The 23,041-nt window shown below is 39.8% G+C and overlaps 1 protein-coding gene across 2 annotated transcripts in view; it reads left to right on the top strand.

Annotated features, from left to right (window-relative positions):
• The window catches only part of LOC122816454 (cytochrome P450 3A9-like), a 473,820-nt gene that overhangs the window by 103,933 nt on the left and 346,846 nt on the right, over window positions 1–23,041 (top strand). The window lies entirely within an intron of this gene.

Here is a 23,041-nt window from a genome sequence, read left to right as displayed (position 1 = left end):
TGCATAAAATTATTTATTTTGTGCTAGGTCTGTTTGCAGCCTGCATAAAATATTTTTCACTGTAGATTGTATATAAGACTGCCACTAGGGTTGCAAGATTGCCCCTTCCACCCAGTCTTAAAAGTCGTTGGTTGCCCAGTCTTTCTGCATAAAGGTGTCTCTGTTCTGCTAGGTGGATTTGCAGTCTGCAAAAAATATTTTTCAGTGTAGGTAGTATATAAGACTGCCACTAGGCTTGCAAGATTGCCTCTTCCACCAGTCTCAACAGTCATCTGTTTCCCCATCTTTCTGCAAAAAAATTCTCTTTTCTGCTAGGTGGGTTTACAACCCACAAAAAATAATTTTTACTGTAGACGGAATATAAGACTGCCACCAGGTAAGCTACTCACTTGCAGACATGGCTACTGCTAAAGAAAAAGGACACTTTGTATGTTAATGTACTTCAGGCTTATTAAAGCTATTTTACTTTAATACATATGGCTTTCTTACAGATGAGTAACTTGCCCTGGTTTTAGTATATGGCTTCCTTACCCAAAAGCAACTTTTTAAACTTTCAGTGTTCCACTGTCTTGTTGAGTTTCTCGCACTGTCACTGATTGTTTATCTTGAGCTAATTCCTCCATTTGAGAGAGGTTCTAACCACTCTGTTTACCCTTGCTACACTCAAGTTCACTATGCTGACATACCCTATCTCCAATTCCCACCCACCCCTCCTTATCTAACTTTATACTGAACATATTCCTTCCTCTTCCTACCATCCTCACCAAGCCCTGCTACCACCTCATTATCCAATAGCATTCACATAAACCCTTTACAGTCTTATATCATCTTCCATACCACACTTATTATTCTCTTTTCCTCACTTAATTTACTATTCTCTGTTGTTCTACCTTTACAGTCTATGCTTTTATTCTCCTTTTCCCCTTCTACACTATTCACTTTTTTTCTCCTCAACAAATCCTTTTTCAATATTACCGTTCTTTTCATAATACTGAGAGAAAATGTAATATCCACAAACCTTTTATTATACACATCACTCACTTAATCATTCTCCTAATACTTCCTTTAGTTCTCAATTTCACCCTACCACTTTACTTCATAATTTCACCCTACCACACTGCAGTATATTATACATTTTTCTAACTGACTATACTGTAATAAAATCTTAACCTTTCTCCATCTCAATAATAAGGGACCACTCTGCCTGGAACCTCCAACAAGCCATTTCTACTCTCACCTGTTTTCCCCTTCGTCTACCTCCCTTCTCCTTTAACATCTTTTCCTCTTCATTCAACTAAAATCTCACCATAACCACTACATACTCCTCTCTATCTACCATGTTATCCTTTTGCATCTTCATGTCTCATTTTATGTCCCCCGTACTACCAACCAAGGTACTCTCACACTTTATTCACACTCACTCACTACCAGCCACCCTACCTATACTCAGGCTAAACCCTCCTTCATAAGTATATCCTAAAATCAAATTTATCTGATGCCCTACCTATTTACCTTTTCAAATACAAAATATCTAAGCATTTAGCTCACTTTGGCATAACCTGGAATAAATTTATATACTTGATAGGAAGGTAACCAATCCCAATCCTCTCTTCTCTAAAATCACTTTTTGTGGTGACATCCATCCCCACAACTGCCCCTTAGCCTCATCCATTCCACCATCCTCTGCCTCTAACTCCTATACAACACCCACAAAACTTTTCCTTACTTCCATTAACATTCATAGATTCTAAACAAAGTTACAGACCTACAAACGTGTTTTTTCAATACTCACTAGATATTACTGTCATTATAAAAATATCGCTAAAACCCCATATAAAAAATTCTGAAATTTTATCCACTGGCTGCAATATAATTTGATATGACAGACTACAAAAAATGGAGGAGGTCATGCAATTGTATATATTAATTGTCTAAGTTTCTCACTCCTAAAAACTAACATGCCAACCTTCCAAAATGCAGAACTTCTTATAGGTCTTCTCAAAGTTAATTATCATAAGATGTTTTGTACAGTTGCCCTGTACATACCACCAAGTATTTATATTAGCTTATTAGAAGATTTTTTTTCTCAAGAACTACAAATATTTCTACTGAAACCATTATCTTAGGTGACATTGATATTGACTGGTTATCGGTGACATCTAACTACTAGTCTTAACTTGTATGTATTCAAACAGCTGGTTTCTTCCCTACTCAACTCAATAAAGTGAATCATAAAAATGTTGTCCTTGACTGGATACTCGTCTCTTATCCCAGCAATCTCAGGGTTTCTACCTGATTCCTTTAGTGACCATCACCATTTATTCAACAATGGAGAAATCACTCACCAGCTAACAAAAACATTAATACAGAACTATCCAAAATCTTTCTAACTTTCATCCTGACACACTCAATAGTCTACTAAAATCTGTCAACTGGTGTCTACTAAAAACCCTACCCCTAGACAAAGCTATCAACAAATTCAACAATATATTCATTAATACTTAAAATACCTTTGCCTCTACCAGAAATAAAAGAGCAAAAAATAAAAAATTACTCAAATCTCCTGGTTGTCTTATACTACAAGAATTCTTACTTATATAATATTTGGGGGCAGATAATATCATTCTTCCATCACTCCTCTCCTTTTAGACTTAAATGAAGCATGAGCTAGTACCGTACAAGTTTTTAGTTTCCAAATCTGGTTCTCTGTATTTTTAGAATTGGTTTCCTGCAGGAATACTATTTCTGGTTTGTTTAATTTAAGGTATCTTAAAAGTTTTGACCTCTTCTTTGAATTACTGATGCCCTTTATATTATATGAGGCTAAAGACAGAGACATATACTATAAGAATTCTCATGCAAAAATGTGGCAAAGCATGGAAACAATGGCACAGAGATAAAATCCCTCAAACTTAAAATCTGTACAAGGAGTTGCACAACTCCTTGTGGTTACATCTATGCAAGGAGGTGCACAACCTCACCAAGAAGCAAATTCACCTTGAAAAAAAATATTACTCTGACCCACAAGATAATCATAAATCCAAGGAAATTCTTCAGCTCAGTTAAGAAAATGTTTCTACCTGGTTCTCCTTCCTCACCAAATCCCTATCCAGACTTATTCCCCTCAGAAACAGCTACCAAATTTTACACCTTCTTCATCAACATCGTAGCCACTCATACCTCCAGCTCTCCTCAAACAATTAATTTACCTCAAAGCTCTACTAGTCCTGTCTCCACATCATATGGCAAACAGTTACTAAAGAAACTTAAACCCTGTTCTCATTCTGCTGATGATGTCCTTCCTGACTACCTTAAGCTCGCTGCAGACTCTATAACATACCAGTCTCAATTCTGATTAACAAATCTATTCAAGATTCCCATGTCCCTGCCATGTGGCAAAAATTCTTCATTATTCTCATCCATGAAGAAGGTAACTCCTGTGAAATCTCTAACTTTAGGCCATTTGCCATCTTGTTCCCCCTTTTTAAGATCTTGCAAAATGATCTCCTAACCCCAACACAACATAGTTTCTGACCAGGCCATAACATCACTACAGCTCTCCTCAACTTTTCCAATACTATAATTAAGGCTAGAGACCAAGTAAAGTTTGTTTTTTCTGTTTTTTCTAGATCCCTTGGAAGCCTTTGACACAGTGTCACATGAGACTCAAATGTCCTCTCTGGGCCTTTTCAAAGCAACTCTTCTATGCTTCTCTACCTACCTATCTAAAAGATATCAGTCTGTCAAATGGCTCTCTTCTTTTTCTCCTTATCTGCTAGTTAAAAGTGACGCTCCTCAAGGCTTTTTTCATTGGTCCACTGCTCCTTAACATGTTCATCAATAACTTATATACCTCCTCTCAGCAGGCTTGCCTTATTCAGTATGCAGATGACTCAGCTCTGGTCTGCTCATCTGACAACCCACTAAAACTACAATCCATGGCGCAATCCATGCCTGAGGCTACATCAAAACCTACTTTTACTTAATCCCAAAAAGACTAAAGACTACTACTCTTTTTTCCAAAGTCCCATGCCAATGCTAAAAGTAACTTCTTCATTACCTGTTTAAATAATACAGATATTGACATAGTTACAATACCATAGATGACAACTTAAAGTTTGATCTTCTCTTACAAAACTGTATAGCAATAACATCAAAAGCTAGGTCTACTATATACAGCAAAAAATATCCTTACTTCTAGTAGACTCAACCTAGCTAACACTACTCTTTTACCCTTTCTTCTCTATAGCTCACCTATTTTGACTAAAATCTGGAGCTGTAATAAATCACAACTGGTGCAATGCTATAATATGATAGCTAAATTTGCAGCTAACCTGCCACAAAAAGCTCATCATAGCTCTGCATTATGTGCTCTCAAATGGTTAGACCTCCCACATCTCCATACATAACTTCTTCTAACCCATAAATAGCATTTAAACCCTCAACAGCCCTTCTGATTTTTCAGTACTTTACCACTATCTCCTAAATCACCCTATGTGCTCTCAAGACAAAAACCTGCTTGAAAACTGTAAACCAAAAAAATGTATAGGGCAAATTTTATATCCACACTACATATCCAAGCTGTGAAACTCTATTCCAAATTCAGTCAGAACTATATCTAGCTTCCATGTATTGAAGTCCTCTCTCAAAGAATTTCTCACTAACATATGGCTATAAATACTTTACATTCTTACTAACCTAACTTCATAGCACACTATTATACTTTTCAACACCTGCCCTATCCCCACTCTTAGAGTGGGCTTGTATCTTTTTATTTTCATTTCATAGTATAGTATACTGTACCTGGGTGGCCACGGTGGTGCAGCAGCTAGCGTTGCCGCCTCACAGCAAGAGGTTCTCCGGTTCGATCCCAGGCAGGGGTGCCTTCTATGTGGAGTCTGCATGTCCTCCCTGTGGTCATGTGGGTTTCCTCCAGGTGCTCTGGTTTCCTCCCACATCCCAAAGGCATGCTGTAGGTGGATTGGACACTCTAAATTGGCCCTAGGTGTGAGTGTGTGCGTGTGTGTGCCTTCTGTAGAAGGTTGGGCACCGGGCAGGCAACTCAACACTGTAAAGCTCTACTGCCAATCATGAGCGGACAGGTGATCCACTGTGGCAACCCCTAACTAGGAAAAGCTGAAAGAAGAAGAAGATGTATACTATACTGTACCTCTGATACTTTTGTAAATACTGATCGCCATATTTTTACATAACTGGTGTCGCCTCGTACTTTATTGTATCCAATTTCCACTATCAAAATATGTGTGTGTGTGTGTGTGTGTATATATATATATATATATATATATATATATATATATATATATATATATATATTTAAATCTCTCCGTCTCTCTCTTTATATATATATATATATATATATATATATATATATATATATATATATATGTATGTATATGTGTGTGTTTTAATTACATGCGTACTACTGTTTTATTCCAGTCAGACCTTCCTGGTAAACAAATGTCAATAAATAAATAAATAAATAAAATAAAAATCATTAGCAAAATATCAGAACAGAACAAGTTCCAGTCTGCAATATGTGTGCATGCCTGAACTTAAAATTTCAGACCAAAATAAGTTTTCAGGTATATGTCATGTGTTGTGTGTGAATCTACATACAACCCTCATTCAGTTGTTTTATTCAGCAGACCTGTTGGTAATTATGTATACTTTTCCCAGACAAGATAAAAATTCACAGCTAACAGCAATACATAAAAAAGTAAAATATAAAATTAAACAAGCCATAATATACTTTCAAGTAATTTCATAACCCATGTGAAGGTCCTAACATTATGTGAAGGTCCTAACATTGTTTTGCTATGATGCTATAATAATAATAATAATAATAATAATAATAATAATAATAATAATAATAAATTGTTGTTTTTTCCAGCATGGTTAGAGAGGTTCCTGAAATGCATTGTATAAAAGGGAAGAAAGTCAGCTGAATTGCAATATATAAAATGTAAGAACTTCAGCTCTATAGCTGGTTAATGTCTCAAGATCATCATCCAGTCTTGCTTTAAAATTTAGGTACACACCACACATAAGAAGATGACACTGTTATTCACTTTATAAAAAAGACACAGGGCCAAATTCATAAAGGTTACTGCAAGGTGTACACAATTTGTTCATTTCAGGGTAATCTCTTGGAATTCAGAGACATTCCTACCAAGGTCTATTTGTAGCACTGTGGTGGGCTGTCTGTGTGGCCATGCTAGATGCTAATGTGTCAGTCCGGGGGGAGTGGAGCGTGCTAATTAGCCATGTGCTTTCAATCCGTGGAACTGCATCCAGGAAGGGGTCTACACACCTAGATTAGCACAGTCGATCCTTGCACTGCATGGCAATGAACAAGGCCTTCATGGTAGAGGTAAATGCTGACAGGTGTAGTGGTAACGTTGGTTTAGCAGGTGTTTTTCTCAGCGTATGTAAGGGGTTGCATGTGTGAGTGTATATGTGTGTATGTGTCTGTCTGGAAGATAGTTGTGGGGAAGCAAAGGGGGACGTTAAGCAGGTGTGTGTGTGTGTGTGTGTGTGTGTGTGTGTGTGCGCGTGCGCATGCATCTGTGAGTGTGGGCATGAGTGAATTGATGAGTGTCTGTGAGTAAGATCAGGTGAAAAGAGGACTATTTTGTGTGTGAGTGTGTGTGTGTGTGTGTGTGTGTGTGTGTGTGTGTGTGTGTGTGTGTGTGTGTGTGTGTGAGGGTTGAGGTGGCTGTCATTCTTCCACATACCCCTAAACTAATGAGCAGAGTCTACTAGCCACCTCTGAAAACACTTACTCTTGCCTGAGTGCCACTGAAACAGTATGGGGATGAGGGGGTAGGGTAGGGGGAACCATGACTCACTAGGGAAAACACTTTTTCATGCTTGAGCAGCATGTAAACAGTGCTGAGACTGGGGGCCTGGGGGAACCATGATCCATCAAGGAAAACATTTTCTCATGCCTGACCATCACCTAAACAGTATGGGATTGGAGAGGCACCACTAACCACCGGTGAAAATATGTACCCATTCCTGACAGGCACTTAAACAGTACACAGATAAGGGATGGGGGGACTACAAGCCACCAGAAAAAAGACTTAATCATGACTGACAGGTACTTAAATCATATGGGGATCAGGGGGTTGGGAGGAACCATTAGCCATCAGGGATAAATCCTTAAATAAGTGCCTGAGTGACATACTTGGGAGGGGGGATACATTTGGCACCAGAGATACTCAGTATTGCATACTTTAACTTATTCCCACCAATGGAGCTCTGGAACTGTGCACTGTAACTTCCAATGGGTAGAGCCTAAGCTTTTTGATAGAATCAAATTAAGTCCTGACTTTTCAAATAAATGTTCATATCTCTGGAATCATAGGAGTTACTAAAGAAGTTGTAAATGGCAAAATCTTCAGCACAAAATATCTTTTTTAGTAGGTAGTATTCTTTAGGTTTTAGGTCTTGAACTGGAGTTTATAAGTCATAGTAAACACAGAAATTATTAAGCTTATAATATTTTGCAAACAACTTACAATATGTAAGCAATCACGCATGATGCACACATACTGTACAACAGTATTTTGTTCATCTGAGTACATTCATATGAGTCTAAGGAGTTCTGTGTGTGCAACTTGGTTGTTGAAATATTTAGAAAAATGATGAAATTTGTGGTGACAATTAATATCTCTTTACCTGCATTAGACAACGGTCAGATATCAATACAGCTGTGTTTAACCCTGTGTGAGCTTTAAGATGAAATTTTGTAATACATTGTATGTAGCTGTTTTTTGGAATTATTAATGAAAACATGAACAAGCTATATTTGATGCCTAGAGGCTTCAGTAGTATATAACTGCAATAACATGTTGAGGCGTCACTCGACTGTAATGATTTAAAGACACATATTTCTTAAAAGGTTTGGAGAACTACTAGACTCTAGTGGTAAGTAACATGCCATAAAAGGCACTAAACAGGCTTCAAACCCTGTACCTCCCAACCTCTCACAGTGGCTGTTATTCCTGAGTGATACCACTAAACACCAGTGATAAGTAACATGCTGTAAAGGGCACTAAGCAGACTTAAAACCCTGTAGCTCCCCTCCTCCCACCTCTCGCAGTGGCTATTAGCCCTCCATGTCACAATCAGACACCAGGGACTGATTTTTAAAATAAATAAATAAATAACTGTAAAAAAGTGCAGGACAACAAAGCATGCACTTTTGATACAAGACACTAGACAATGGACATTTGCCCAATGCATTAACTAATAAGTTACACAACATTTTTCTCAATATATATGTACGATCTCAGTCATTATACAATGCCTGCAACACGTTGTGACGTATGAGGAAAAGGGACAGAAAATGTTATGTGTACATCTAAGTTTCATAGGATAACTACATTTGCCCTTACATTTATTTCTAAAGAATAGGAAGTGTGAAGCTTGAATGTCTGGCATTAAGAATTGACTCTGATCAATCATCTATAAATTACCAGATCAGGGTAAAAAGAGACATCATGGATGTTCTGACAACAGCAACAGGTATGGAGCATGCAGCATATATATGTGTGTGTGTGTGTGTGTGTGTGTTTGTTTTACTGTGTGCCCGTGTGTGACTGTGGGGGGAGGGGTGCCTGTGATAACACAATGTGCCTGCCATTGTTAACTGCCACAGGAAGTCCTGATGGGCACTTTGTGGAAGTTAACTGCAGTTCATAGATATGCAAATGAGCTGATAAAAAGGTCTTGATTCATTGTTGCTAATGTGTCTATGAATCACAAAATACTGCAGTACAGAAACGGTGCTTTTTTGCTGTTTTCAGTACAGCCCGTGGTGGGACTCTTTATGAATCCCTTGGACAGTGGAAATTCAGTGGTGCAACAGTATATCAGATACACTCAAGTAGAAATCAGGAAGCTAAAGCAAATGTTCTTTGTATATTTGCCTTCATCCTGCTTCCTTAAGGTCCTAATGATCCTGGCTAGTTGCCTTCTTGTGAATTTTATGCATACATTATTTAAATCAGCCCTTCAATGAACCATATCGGAATCAAGAATCTCCATGCTGCCAGACTATTATATAACTTTCCATCTTTAGCTTCTATAGCTATATACACTATGTAATGTCCACTTTCCACCTAGATATACGTCTTATGTCAATCCTTTCATAATCCAGAAAGATCTCCCTAATTTATAACTTTTCAGCTGTGCTTTGTCACACACTTAAACAACTTCATACTAGTCCCTGTCCCTGCTAAATTACCTACTACTTCCTGTCCCTGCCAACTAACCTGTTAGTCAGTGTCCCTGATAACTGATGTACTGGTCCATGTCACTGCTCACTGACCTACAAGTCTCTGTTCCTGCTAACTGACCTTGTAGTCCCTTTCACTGCTAACTGAACCCATGAGTCTCTGCCCCTGCTGACTTACTTGTCTTTGTCACTCCTAGCTAGCCTATGAGTTTCTGTCCCCATTGGCATAGTACTCTCAGACACTGCTAAATAACCCGATAGACTCTGTCTCTGATAACTGATGCACTAGTCCCTGTCACTGCTGACTTGTTAGTCTCTCTCCCTACCAGCTGACCTGCTAGCCCCTGTCAGTGTTAATTGAACACTGCCTCAAGCCTGAGTCATTTTTTCTTTGGTAACCCTGATTCCTGAACAAATTACAAGAATGTTCTTATTGATGCCATGTAAAATTAGGAGTACCTGAAAAGGACTGAAAAGAGTTTTAGCTTCATCGCCCTTTTGACCAGAACTGTAGTACTGTAAATGCTTGGTGTTGTCTGTGGAAATTCTTAGGATATATTTCATCTCTAATTTGGACTTTCCAAGAATAAGAATACAGCAGTCCTTCATATTCAAAGCTGTCTTCCTTATCAACATTTAACTGAGTAAAGCATTTAAGCTGCTGCTAATGAAGTGAAACTCCTCACAATCAGTTTTATTACACCAAGCTTACGTCCACAGTCATGCTAGCGTTACTGTGACAATTAATCTTATGAGAGGGAGTGTACTCAAATATAATTAACCTTTGATATTCACTGTAATTCAGAAAGCACTGAGATGTTTTTGCTACTTTTCTGAAAAAAAAAGCCTGTTTCCTACCTTTCCTGTAATTAGTGTTCCAGATACAGATTTGCTGTATCCAGGACTATTTGTAAGCTTCTGAGCCCCCAAGCCTTTCTGTGTTGTTGGGAAGCCTTCTAACTTATCAGCAGGAGTGGTAAGCACTAGGTAACCTGTCTACCACATAAGGACTGGTTCTGGCCCAGAATTTGTAGTTATTGGCCGTTTGGGCGGTCTTCCATCTCTCTCAACTTTCTGATTTGAAGGCCTGCATTTGCACTTGTTTCTGTCCTGTAACTCCTGGGCCCATCTCATTTGCTCACTCAAAAAAAAAAAAAAAAAAAATTATCTGCTTTTACTGTATTTGTGTTTCTTCCTACTTTATTTTGCTTTTGCGTCATCTTAAAAGTACTCAATTGTATTTATTAATGCTTGGTGTAACTCATTCTAAGCCTTTTAGTTTAACCACTTGGGCTTCAGACCAGTTGTTTTACATTAGGAAGGTTTGTGGTCTGCACTGTGGTGGCAGGACAGGTAGCTTACATCCTTCTAAGTTGTGAACTGCTGATTGAGGGCTCAGTGTCTGTTATTCTAAAAGTGTATTAATTCTGTTTTAAGCACTTGGGCTTCAGGCCAGTTATTTTACATTAAAAGGGTTCATGGTCTGCACACTTGTGGGAGGAGAGGCTGGACTCTGCCCTTCTAGCTGTGAATTTCTGGTTAAAGGCTTATAGTGCCTGCATATCTAAACTGCTTCTTACTGAAATTGGTACACCTTGTTTGCTGTAGCATAGACTAGATCCAGGCCTGCTGAATCTAGCTTTGTTTGTATAACTTGAGCACTAATACAGACATTCTTTAATGTATTCAATTGTATTTATTACTGCTTGGTAGTAACTTGATTAAAGTGTAGCTATCATTCTAAGTCTTTTGGATTAAGCACTTGGGCTTCAGACCAGTTGTTTTACATTAGGAAGGTTTGTGGCCTGCACTGTGGTGGTAGGACAGGTAGCTTACATCCTTCTAAGTTGTGAACTGCTGATTGAGGGCTCAGTGTCTGTTATTCTAAAAGTGTATTAATTCTGGTTTAAGCACTTGGGCTTCAGGCTAGTTACTGTACATTAAGAAGGTTCGTGGTCTGCACTCTTGTGGGAGGAGAGGCTGGACTCTGCCCTTCTGAGCTGGGAATTTCTGGCTAAAGGCTTATAGTGCCTGCATATTTGAACTGTTTCTTACTGAAATTGGTACACCTTGTTTGCTGTAGCATAGACTAGATCCAGGCCTGCTGAATCTAGCTTTATTTGTATGTTTGTTGTTTGTTTTCTTGTTATTTCCCTGAAACGCTAATTCCACCTAAAACGCGGCTTTTCAGTGCTTCTGTGGATCCCTAGTGATATCTGCATTGCTTACTGCCCTAGTGATATCTGCATTGCTTACTGTACTTATTTCCTTGTTTCACTTGAAAGAAAGTTACTGTTTGTCGTTTTTGCATTTAAGTTACCTGTAACACATTGCATTTAAGTTACATGGCACTTGCTCACTAAAGCAATTATATAAGTCAGCACTAAAATATTAAAAGCACTAAACCCTCACAAACTCCCCTTGAGTACCTCGTTCCCCATTGGCCCTTTTTTTTTCAGTTATAAAGGAATTCCCAATACTATTCTAGCATGTCCAAAGGTCAGTTGTCAATCTCCTCTCCGGTCCAGCTGGTGAATCTGGGAATCTTGAGGCAATGTTACAACTGCCTCATGTACACAGACAACCCTCTCCTCCTCCCAACAAATTCCAACACATGTGAGAGATGCAACCATATAGCCATACTGGAGATTAAGCTCTCTCAACTCAGTACTGGCGAAACCAGTCAGGAGGAGAAGGAAACCACACTCACTGCAATTCCAGTCTCACATAGACCTACCACGACAGCAAACCAAACACATAAACACACAAAAACATATTTGGAGGCTCTAAATAAAAATCTGCCTAAGCAGCAGAGACCTCCAAAGCAGACACCCAAGCAACCGCTACCCCAAAACAAAACACGTGCAACACATAGCTCACAAAGCCAGTGTGCCAAACAGTCACAGCCCTTAAGGCTAAACAACACACCTGATACACTTGTAATAGGTGACTCTATCGTCAGGCACACTGACGTCCCACTCACCAGGCTGAACAAGGAGAAGGTCATGGTGAGCTGCCTGTCGGGTGCTAGGATCCGCCACATAACACAAGCACTCAGGTCACTCCAAGGCAAGTACAAATATGACTTAGTCATTGTCCATGCTGGTGTGAATGACCTGAGACGTACCTCCCTGGACTACATGAAAAGAGACACAGAGGAGCTCTCTGAGCAAGTAGCCCAGGCCGGTATGACCCTGAACTTGAGTAGCATCTTACCCTCACCAAGAATGATGCCACAATATGAAGACAAGATGATCAATTTCAACAATTGGCTTAAGTATTGGTGTCATTCAAAGGGGATCCAATGCCTGTCAGCCTGGGATGACATGCTCAACAAGCCATGATGCTTCACTAGGGACGGCTTGCACCTGTCACCCCTGGGCTTTCGGATATCGGCAAAGGCTCTTGCTACCTCCATAGTGCCTTTTTTAGGCAAGGCTCAAAAGACAAACCCACCTCCATAGGTATCACAAGGGAGAAGAAACTAAGAGTAATGCTACTCAATGCCAGAATACTAAACCTCAAGATGCACGCACTCGAAACTCTTCTTAGCATGGAGAACATCGATATCTGTGCAGTAACAGAAACCTGGTTCAAGGCTCCCGAGAGCACCCCAGCACTACCAGGTTATACCTCATACCATGCTTTTCAGCCCCAAAACTTGGACCGAACCACAAAAGGAGGGGGAGTATCAATATTCTTCAAAGATACCCACACCTCCAGGTTGGTGGCACAGCACGAAACATCAGAGACTATCCATGTGCAACTAACAGTGGGTAAAACTGCCTTCCAGTTTATAGCCTGCTACAGACCACCCTCCCAAACCCAGGAACCCCACTCGGCCTTCCTGAGAACACTGGAAAATATGAAGGTCTCTCCAAACACCATTATATTGGGTGACTTCAACTACCCAAACATAGACTGGGAGCATTACTCTAGCTCCAACACCCTAGCCCAAAGGTTCCTAGAATTTATAAACTCAAATGCTATGGAACAACTTGTTACCACTCCCACAAGAGGGGAAAACATACTGGACCTAATCATCACCAACATGGGGACTCTATGCTCCAGACCAGAAGTGTATCCCTCACTGGTAAGATCAGACCATAAATTAATCTCACTGGATATTCACATCCCGACTCCACCCCCTGCCCTGAAAAGCGCAGTGAAAAACTTCTCTAAAACAAATTTCACACTCCTCAAAACTGAGGTGGAATCCTTCAAAGCCCCCGGGCCTGTGGAAAATACGGCCCAGACCGCAGAATCCTTTATAAACGCATTCTATGAACACCTTCAGGAATGCATGGATCATGAAATCCCTAATAAAACCAAGACCCAATCCTCCAAAGGCAGACGTCCTGTCTGGTGGAACCCAGCCATAAACAAACTATACAATAGAAGGAGGAAGCTACTACATGATAGAGCAAAATCCCAAAAAGGGAAGGCATCTCTGATCAGTATTAGCAAAAAACTACGGGCACTCATAAAATCGTCTAAGGACAGCTTTGAGAGAAAAATTGCACAGGACACTAAGGATAATCACAAGGCTTTCTTTAGTTATGTTAGGAACCTGGGTGGGAATTCCCAGATATGCTCAGAATTAGTCCAAAATGACAAAAAATACAATGAACCCACAGACATTGCCAACATCCTAGCTGACAAGTTCAGCGCAAACTTCTCCCCCCCCTCCCCACCAAAAGGGCAAATATCAATCCCAGCACAGTGCTGCCCCCCTGACATCTCAGATGCTCAGGCAAGAGCTGCCCTCTCCAAAGCAAAAAACACAGCATCAATGGGACGAGACGGTGTCCCGGGCTGCGTCCTACATGAAATCCAAGAAGAGCTAAACCCAAACATAAAACTACTGTTCAATCTCAGCCTTACTACAGGATATGTACCCAAAGAGTGGTGTACAGCAACAGTGGTCCTTCTCCACAAAGGTGGTGCCTCAACGGATCCTGGAAACTATCACTCCATAAGCCTGACTAGCTTGGTCTGCAAAGCTATGGAACGGATCATCATGGACCTCATAAATAAAGATATTGGGGACCTACAGACACTGGATCCTACCCAGTTCGGCTTTGTTAAGGGCAGATCCTGCCTCTTAAACCTGGTTGATTTCTTTGAAACAGTCACCAAGGCCATTGACGAGGGGAAGGTGGTCCACACAGCCTACCTGGACCTCGCAAAAGCCTTCGATACAATACCCCACTCGGGCATTATAGATAAGCTCACCAGCTTAAATATAAACCCCTATATCACTAGATGGGTTGCAAACTGGCTCAAGGACAGAACCCACATGGTTAGAATTGCTGGAGCCATGTCAGACTCCAAACCAGTTACAGGTGGTGTCCCACAAGGCTCAGTCCTGGGACCTCTCTTGTTCGGTATATATTTCTCGGAGGTACAGGCCAACATGGAAGGACTGTGGCTGACCAAGTTCGCAGATGACTGCAAACTGGGTGCCATAATCGACTCTCCAGCTGACACAAGCATCCTCTAAAAGGGCCTCATAGAAACAGACAACTGGTGCCAGAGCCATGGCCTCAAGCTAAACGCCAAAAAGTGTATAGTCATCCCCTTTGGCAAAAACAAAGTGCCCACAAATTACCACATAGGTGGTAATCCATTAAGTACAGAAGAAGTAATTAGGGACCTGGGGACCTAAGTTGATAGCAATCTCTCATCTGACAACCACGTGGCTAAAGTGGTTAGAAAAACATTTTATATAGCCCACCTAATCATGAAGGGATTCACATCTAGATCAGGGGAGGTCATCGTGCCTCTTTCCTCATCCCTCATCAGGCCCATAATTGAGTACAATGCCCCTTTTGGGATGTACCTTACCAGACACCTGCAGCAACTGGAAAGACCCCAAAAGTACCTCACCAAGAGGATCAAAGGGCTCAAACAGATGCCATATGCTGCCCGGTTAAAGAAACTCCAGCTTTACTCAGTGGCATATTGCCTGCTCAGTGGCAATCTGTGCCTGACGTATAAAGCCATGTCCAACCCGGAATTAATGGACATGCTGCACCTCAGAAAATCCAAATCCCATTGAGCTATGCGCTCGAGAGACTTGAACCTCAGCACTGAAATAAATAGGACATGCTGGAGGGACAGATTCATAACCCAGAGGTTCCTTCACTCTGGAATAAAATCCCAGTCCAGGTTAGGCAGAGTCTCTCATTGACTCTCTTCGAGAGGAATCCTGATGAGTGGATGGGAGATCATAGGTTTACCCCGGGTATCATTTCTGTGTCACTGTTAGACAGAGGCACAGTATACTAACCTCGAAAAAGGGCATAGCAAAATTAATTTAAAATGGGTGGTGAAAGCCAAACACACTCTGGCTAGGCTTATAAATGCCCTAGGGCAGATAGCCTAGTATGAACCTATGAAGCTATGTTCACTTAAATGTCTTATACAGCATGTATGGTGCTTCATCTTGCTCAGATTATCACAAGACCTTTGATAGACAAAACTTAAAACAGACTGAGAACAGTCATTGCAGGATCAATAAAGGGGTTTTAGGTCAATCTGATTCTCAGATAGGGATTTACATATTCAATGATTCACATTTTTTTCCTAATCCCATTCCCTTGCCTAATGTGGACCTGATGTGTTTGTCACCTAATCAGGGATAGACAGTATCAGTCCTTGTAGCATGCATCCTTCTGCACATGCTCTGAACTCAGCTACAATAATGTGCAACAGTTGATAGGCCCAAGCAGCCACCTGTGAACTACTTGCACTTTACCCCACCTCCAAAAGGGATCAGTTTAGCATCCTTTCCCCTAAAATGCTGAAACAGCAATCAGCCCCCTCATTTCCATTGCTGTTCACTGGTTTCTCCGCACCAGAGTTGCAAATGAATCCAAAGTCATCTAGGTCATAACTGGTGCTTTGTTCCTGTACTTCATGGAAGTGCTACATGCAGAACTAATACTAGATTCAAAGCTATAGTCATCTGCATTCTTAGATTTCCACATGTTACCTGTAGGAATAAGAGTGAAAAATAAAAGTAGAATAATACCTGCAGCAGAGCCTTGGGACATGGAACTACTATTTTTTTGGTTCTTTCTGGTACCCCACATTGACCATCAGCTGACGGGTTCTTGTAGGTATTGCTGTCCTAGTCCCTATGCCAGGTACTATCCCCACATGCACCACCTTGATAAAGGAAGGGAAGTTGAGTGTTACAAGCTGCCAGTCAGCATCCTTCCAGCAGAGACCATTACAGGTATGGAGGGAAATGGAAATCAAGATGGTGGATAGGGAGGCAGAACAGAGCCAGTAGCTGGCAGCATCATATTTCTGTCACATGATGGGGCTTTCTTGGTCCCTACTCTCTCAATGTGCTGGACTCAGTAATAAGCTAGACTGGGCAACTGAGGCATCACCTGAGGAGGACAAACCCAATCCAGTAATCATTCCAAGTCCTGGCCTTTATCAGATCTTGAAGAATGATCCACTGATACTATCATCTCCCAGAATAGGCTCACTATTCCTCCCTGTCACTGCCATCAGATGCCCAAGTTAGTATTCTATCTTAGGCCACCTGGGCCATGCTCAGGGCTTTAATCATGTATGCCACTGAGCTGGCTTGAGCCCACCACTGGTAACTGCAGAGCAATCATACTAATAACCCTTAAAGCAAACATGGTGATATTGATTAACCAACTTAGTACAATCCCATTTAAAAAAATAAACAAATAACAGTGTGTCATCACTTATGACTCCTGAAGTGTGTGTGTGTGCTTGTGTGTGTGTATGTGTGCACATATGTGTTTGTTTGTGTGTGTGTGTGTGTGTGTGTGTGTGTGTGTGTGGGCGTGGGTGTGTGTGTGTGTGTGTGTGTGTGTGTGCGTGTGTGTGTGTGTGTGTGTGTGTGTGTGTGTGTGTGTGTGTGTGTGTGTGTGTGTGTGTGTATAATGTATAAAAAGGCCCAGGTCAAAAACATTCCATACGTCATTCCTCAGGAAGGCAGCTGGTGCTATTACTAGACCTGTTTCCTTTATTTTTAGTCTCTGTTTTATGGTGGATATAGTTCCGTCTAATTTCAAACAGGCAGTTTTAGCTGCCATATGCACTCTGTGAGTGTTGCCATGTTGTAGTCTTCTTCAAAATGAGAATGATTTTTAAAAAGATCATATGCAATCAAATTCTGTATCATATATGCATGCAGTTTCATCGGTGCACCTGCATGTGCATTCCTGGTTACTGCATGAGGGTGGGGATTTAAATACACAACATTATTCTTTGGCAAGCCTCTCATTTTCTCAATGTGAGGTAAGGTTGTCTTTTGTTAACAACATTCCTGTTTTATCCTCATGCATCATTAGCAGTGGCTAATGTTAAATTCTGCCATGCTGTCTGAGGACTGTCCATCTGCTTCTTGCTAACTATATAACAATCTCATCAAACTATTAGTTATTTACAGGCTGCATTAAGCATCAGTATCCACATCAACTCCTGTAAGATTACAACAAATTCCTGAAAACTGTACTGTTGCTAACATACCAGCAGGTGCACACATATTCTAATCTGTTATTGTGCATCTGATTTGTTAATAAAATATATTCAAAACTTAAGGGATCACATCATGATGTCAGTTATTTAATTTAAATAATTTTCATGTGTTCTACTTTGGAATGTAAGGCTGACCATACCATGTGTGTATTTTAATTTCTTATATGTGCATTTCAAATGAAGCACAGTGTTCAAGGGCTTAGGATTTCTCCCTGACAGTAATTTGTTCTCTGTTTTAACTCTCAGGCAGGTGGTCATCTAAACAGAGACTGCACATCTTACCTGTGTTTTATAGGTGGCCTGGGTTCTTCCTACATCCCAAAGATAAGCCATGTTGAACTGGAAGTTTTCCAAAGTGCCTGTAGATGTGAGTTGTGGATGGTGCGTGAAGAAGAGAGGGTGTGTGTGTATGTCTATGTGTGTGTGTGTGTGTATGTATGTGTGTGTGTGTGTGTGTGTGTGTGTGCGGCATGCGTGTGTGTGTGTGTGTGTGTGTGTGTGTGTGTGTGTGTGTGAGTGTGTATTTTTTTTGATTGTGTATTTCTGTTTATGTGCATCCTTTAGTGGGCTAGCATACCATCTAAGAATAGTTTGTCTGATTTCAGCCAACTTATTGCTATCATAGGCTTTTGTTCCCTATAATTCTGAATTTGATCACATCATGATGTCAGTTATTTAATTTAAATAGTTTTCATGTGTTCTACTTTGGAATGTAAGGCTGACCATACCATGTGTGTATTTTAATTTCTTATATGTACATTTCAAATGAAGCACAGTGTTCAAGGGCTTAGGATTTCTCCCTGACAGTAATTTGTTCTCTGTTTTAACTCTCAGGCAGGTGGTCATCTAAACAGAGACTGCACATCTTACCTGTGTTTTATAGGTGGCCTGGGTTCTTCCTACATCCCAAAGATAAGCCATGTTGAACTGGAAGTTTTCCAAAGTGCCTGTAGATGTGAGTTGTGGATGGTGCGTGAAGAAGAGAGGGTCTGTGTGTGTGTGTGTGTGTGTGTGTGTGTGTGTGTGTGTGTGTGTGTGTGTGTGTGTGTGCGTGCATGCGTGCGTGCGAGTGTGTGTGTGTGTGTGTGTGTGTGTGTGTGTGTGTGTGTGTATTTTTTTTGATTGTGTATTTCTGTTTATGTGCATCCTTTAGTGGGCTAGCATACCATCTAAGAATAGTTTGTCTGATTTCAGCCAACTGATTGCTATCATAGGCTTTTGTTCCCTATAATTCTGAATTTGATTAAGTAAATAATTGGAAAATGAATGAATGTGTTTATTTCACTATTTATTTTTCAGTATATCATATAGCTGTTCTGCTATAGAATCCACATATGTTATAATGTGGCTTATAGAAATGGCATTTCAGATTTGGCTAATGAGTTTGAATGCTGGAAGAGCCAGCCAGGGCATGGGAGTGGGTGGCCAATATTGTCTTTCCCATTCTGTAGATGCTAACTATGGCTACCACTTAGTGGCACATTGGTGGTACATGCATCTGCTTCAGGTGATTAAGGAACTCAAGACATACAAAGCAGTGCAAAATAGTATAAGAAGGAAGTGATGTGAAAGCATGTGTCACTTGTCCCAGTTCTGCAATCCCTGCTTTAACAGGGAGCCTGCTGATCACCAACTAGAAGAGTTAGGACATATGGATGTATCACAGACAGCTGTAGATTGTGACCTGCATCAGAAAAAATGAAAGATTCCTATGTGGCTCATAAATCTTACAGGGCTAGATTGGGAAGACTCTTTGAAGACACACAAAAAAGGTATAGAAAAAGAAAAATCTGTCTCTCTCTCTCTCTCTCTCTATATATATATATATATATATGTGTGTGTGTGTGTGTGTGTGTTAATAAATGGGTTACCATTGTTTGATCAACTCTTTAGTTGAAGAAAAGAGAAGACACATATAGTGCATCAAAAATCAGCTGATCGATAAGTACTAGCATTATTTTTTTGAGCGAAAGAGACTGCAGAAATCATAGAATTTGCCATTCCCCCACAGTACTCTGCTTTCAGAGATAGTGTATATAATTAGCAATTTTTTTTTTTTTTTTATGGTTTGTGAATCCTTCTGCTCAGCTTACTCGTGTGCTAATCCTAACCCTAACGCTAGTCCTGCCCAGCCCTAACCCTACATATAAAAATCCTTCCCCTAACAGTACTACTACACAAGGTGAAAAGACACAGAACATACACAAAACCAAAACTGCAAAGCAGTAAGTCTTATCCCCATACCTAACCTTAACCTGTGAACACTCCAATCACTATGACCTTTTTAGTCAAGACACCCATTTTCCTACACACTTCTACTTACAAACAGTATAATAATGAGCATTCAGTCATTTGAGCATTCATTCAAATGTGCTTTCAATATTTTGTGCTTTCAGTGATTTTCAACCCCAAACAAGTTTTTTTCAGTCAAATGTGCTTTGATATCTTAACCAGTATATGTATATCCTAGAGATGGGCTGAACAAGAATATGTTGACTTTAACATGTTTCCCCTATCCATGAAGGACAGGAGAGCTATACCTGGTGTGACTCTGTGGTTACCTTTGCATTCATTCAAATTACATTTGAATACATTAAGTGAAGAACTTTGCTTTATGTGCAGTGGAAGACTGTTCCGTAGAAGTGGTATTCTCTGGGATATAAACCAATCCCTCCAACATATTCTATTTATTTTGTAAAAGAGATTCAGATCCCATGAGCAGGTGTTTATAATACTGCTTGGACTTGCAAATGTGTAATAGGTTTGATAAGGCAGGGACTGCTGAAACTTTATACACAAAGCAGAGGTCACCTCTCAGTAGCCTGTATGACACTGATAACAGGGACATGGCTTTGTGAAGATTTTACTATTTAGCCTCTTGATTTTTTTTTAGTGAGAAGGTGTTGTGGTCATTCCAGCTGTGACAAATGTTATGACATAGATCAATAGATAGATATATGGCATCATTCTAGTCATTTGACTGCCTATAAATCAATTAAATGAAAGTCCGTTGGACCCTTTCCTGCTAAATGTCTTTTATGCGATCACTGTTTTCTTTTGTAGCATGTGTCTCTTCAATGCACTCATAAGCATACATCCTGCTACCTGCAATTGTTGTCTGAATACAGACATGTTATATTTACTGATTTGGGGGATTCAGGGAGGCTGTGGGGGTACACTGTAATATGATTCGATCTATTATGGTGAGATCATGTAATAGTGTGGGTAGATGGTATTCCTGTGGAAGCTTGTAGTGCAGTCTCAGAGTGAATACATTTAGAGGGTGCAAGTAGAGCTCTTGCTTCCAGCAAAAAGATTACTTTTTATTTTATTTATCTACCATGAGATGTAACAAGATTTTTTGATGAAACTGAACACAAATGGCCTTTGAGAAAATGGTCCAATGCTCGTACACACACACACACACACACACACTGTATAAATATATATATATATATATATATATATATATATATATATATATATATATATATATATATATATATATATATATATATATATATGTGTGTATATATATATATATATATATATATATATATATATATATATATATATATATATATCTATCTATATGGGTACAGATCCTCTACGGCACTTTCTGCTGAAGCAGAAATCAACGAACATACATAACCAAAAGTGTTGTTCATCAAGGCAGCACTTTCGGTTATGTATGCTGGTTGTGTCAGCCGAACTACGGTGCAGTTAAGGGAGAATTCCTTTTTCCCCACTGTAGTGCGCCCTCGGAGTGAGATTATAAAAGTAGGAGGGTGGGGAGCACAGCTCCCCACATGGGGTGGGGTGCAGGGGGGTTTGCCCCCTGCATAAAAAAAGATTTATTGTTTTTGGGTTTTTTTTCGAACGGACTTTAACAAAAGTGCTTTTTTGGTGAAAGCGCTTTCGTTAAAGTGCGTTCGGTTATTGTGGATTTGGACTATTGAACTTCCATTCAATAGTCCTAGATCCATATATATATATATATATATATATATATATATATATATATATATATATATATGTGTGTGTGTGTATATATGGTTTCACTTGAAACAGTCGAATTACCAGTTCGTCGAGCCTGACATCATCGTGACGAAAACATCGCAAACTGGCATCAACGAAAAGTTAATTAATCGAGTTGCATACCGTCGAAAACGAGTGCTCAAACATGACAAACTGCAAATAATGCCACACACAACAATGCCAGGATCAAAACATCGAAATATGCGATGGCGGTAACACACAACACCCTGTCAACACCCCGTGTAATAACAAAACAGTAAACATGTGCACATATAACTGTCTTCACCCGTAGTTGCACTCTTGCCACCATAACAATTCCATACTTCACGTGTATTCCACCAAATATAATTAAATGTAATGTAGAACATGATAATGAAGACAAAAGTAGCACATAAAATCAACATAATGACTCCAATACCACGCCGATTCTTCAGTATAAACTATTTACAATTGTTTGAGATCAAAGCTTGAGTACCTATTATTCCAGGGCAAAATGCTGTGTTCTCCGCCATGTTGGTTAGCTAAGATCTGTGCTTTTAAAGTAACAACAGCCTTTAAATGTGTCACTATAGCGGGAATTTCAAAAGTACCGGGAAATACAACAATATAACCAGTTCTGTACTCTACACTCGACGGTATGCAACTCGATGAATTAACTTTTCGTTGATGTCAGTTTGCGATGTTTTCGTCTCGATGATGTCAGGCTCGACAAACTGTTAATTCGATGATTTCAAGTGAAACCATATATATAAAGAGTTTTTGTTATAAGTCAAAGTTCAGTTAAGCCTCCAATACATAACACAGTCATAAGGTTATAATTCAAAGGGAAGATGATGATGAAGTAGGGGGGAGTTTGTGAAATAAGGAGAGAGTGAGATTTTGGATGTAGATTCTGAAGAAGAAGAAGAACCATACAGAATACTGTATTTATAAAGCTGTAGAAAGTATTCTAAAATCTAAGCCAACACAGGCATGGAGAAAGGAGATTCTGCCAGTAGGGACGAATGCAACTAGGGTTACATAAAATACGAAAGAGGAGCTGAAATTTATTGGTGAAATATGGCAAATGAACCAAGGTATTTGGAGCAAATAACTAGAGAGGGAAGGGTAACAGAGTGGGATAAGGCCATGAAGAAGTCTGGCTAGGCTTAAAATGGCCCACAATGGCAGTTAGCCTAGTACTAATCTATGAACCTATGAACATATGAA

This window comes from Protopterus annectens, chromosome 12.part0, assembly GCF_019279795.1.
Source record: "Protopterus annectens isolate FY-2018-M chromosome 12.part0, PAN1.0, whole genome shotgun sequence".
NCBI lineage: Eukaryota > Metazoa > Chordata > Ceratodontiformes > Protopteridae > Protopterus > Protopterus annectens.
The sequence above is the reverse complement of the archived record's forward strand: the minus strand, read 5'-3'. Positions and strand labels throughout refer to the sequence as shown.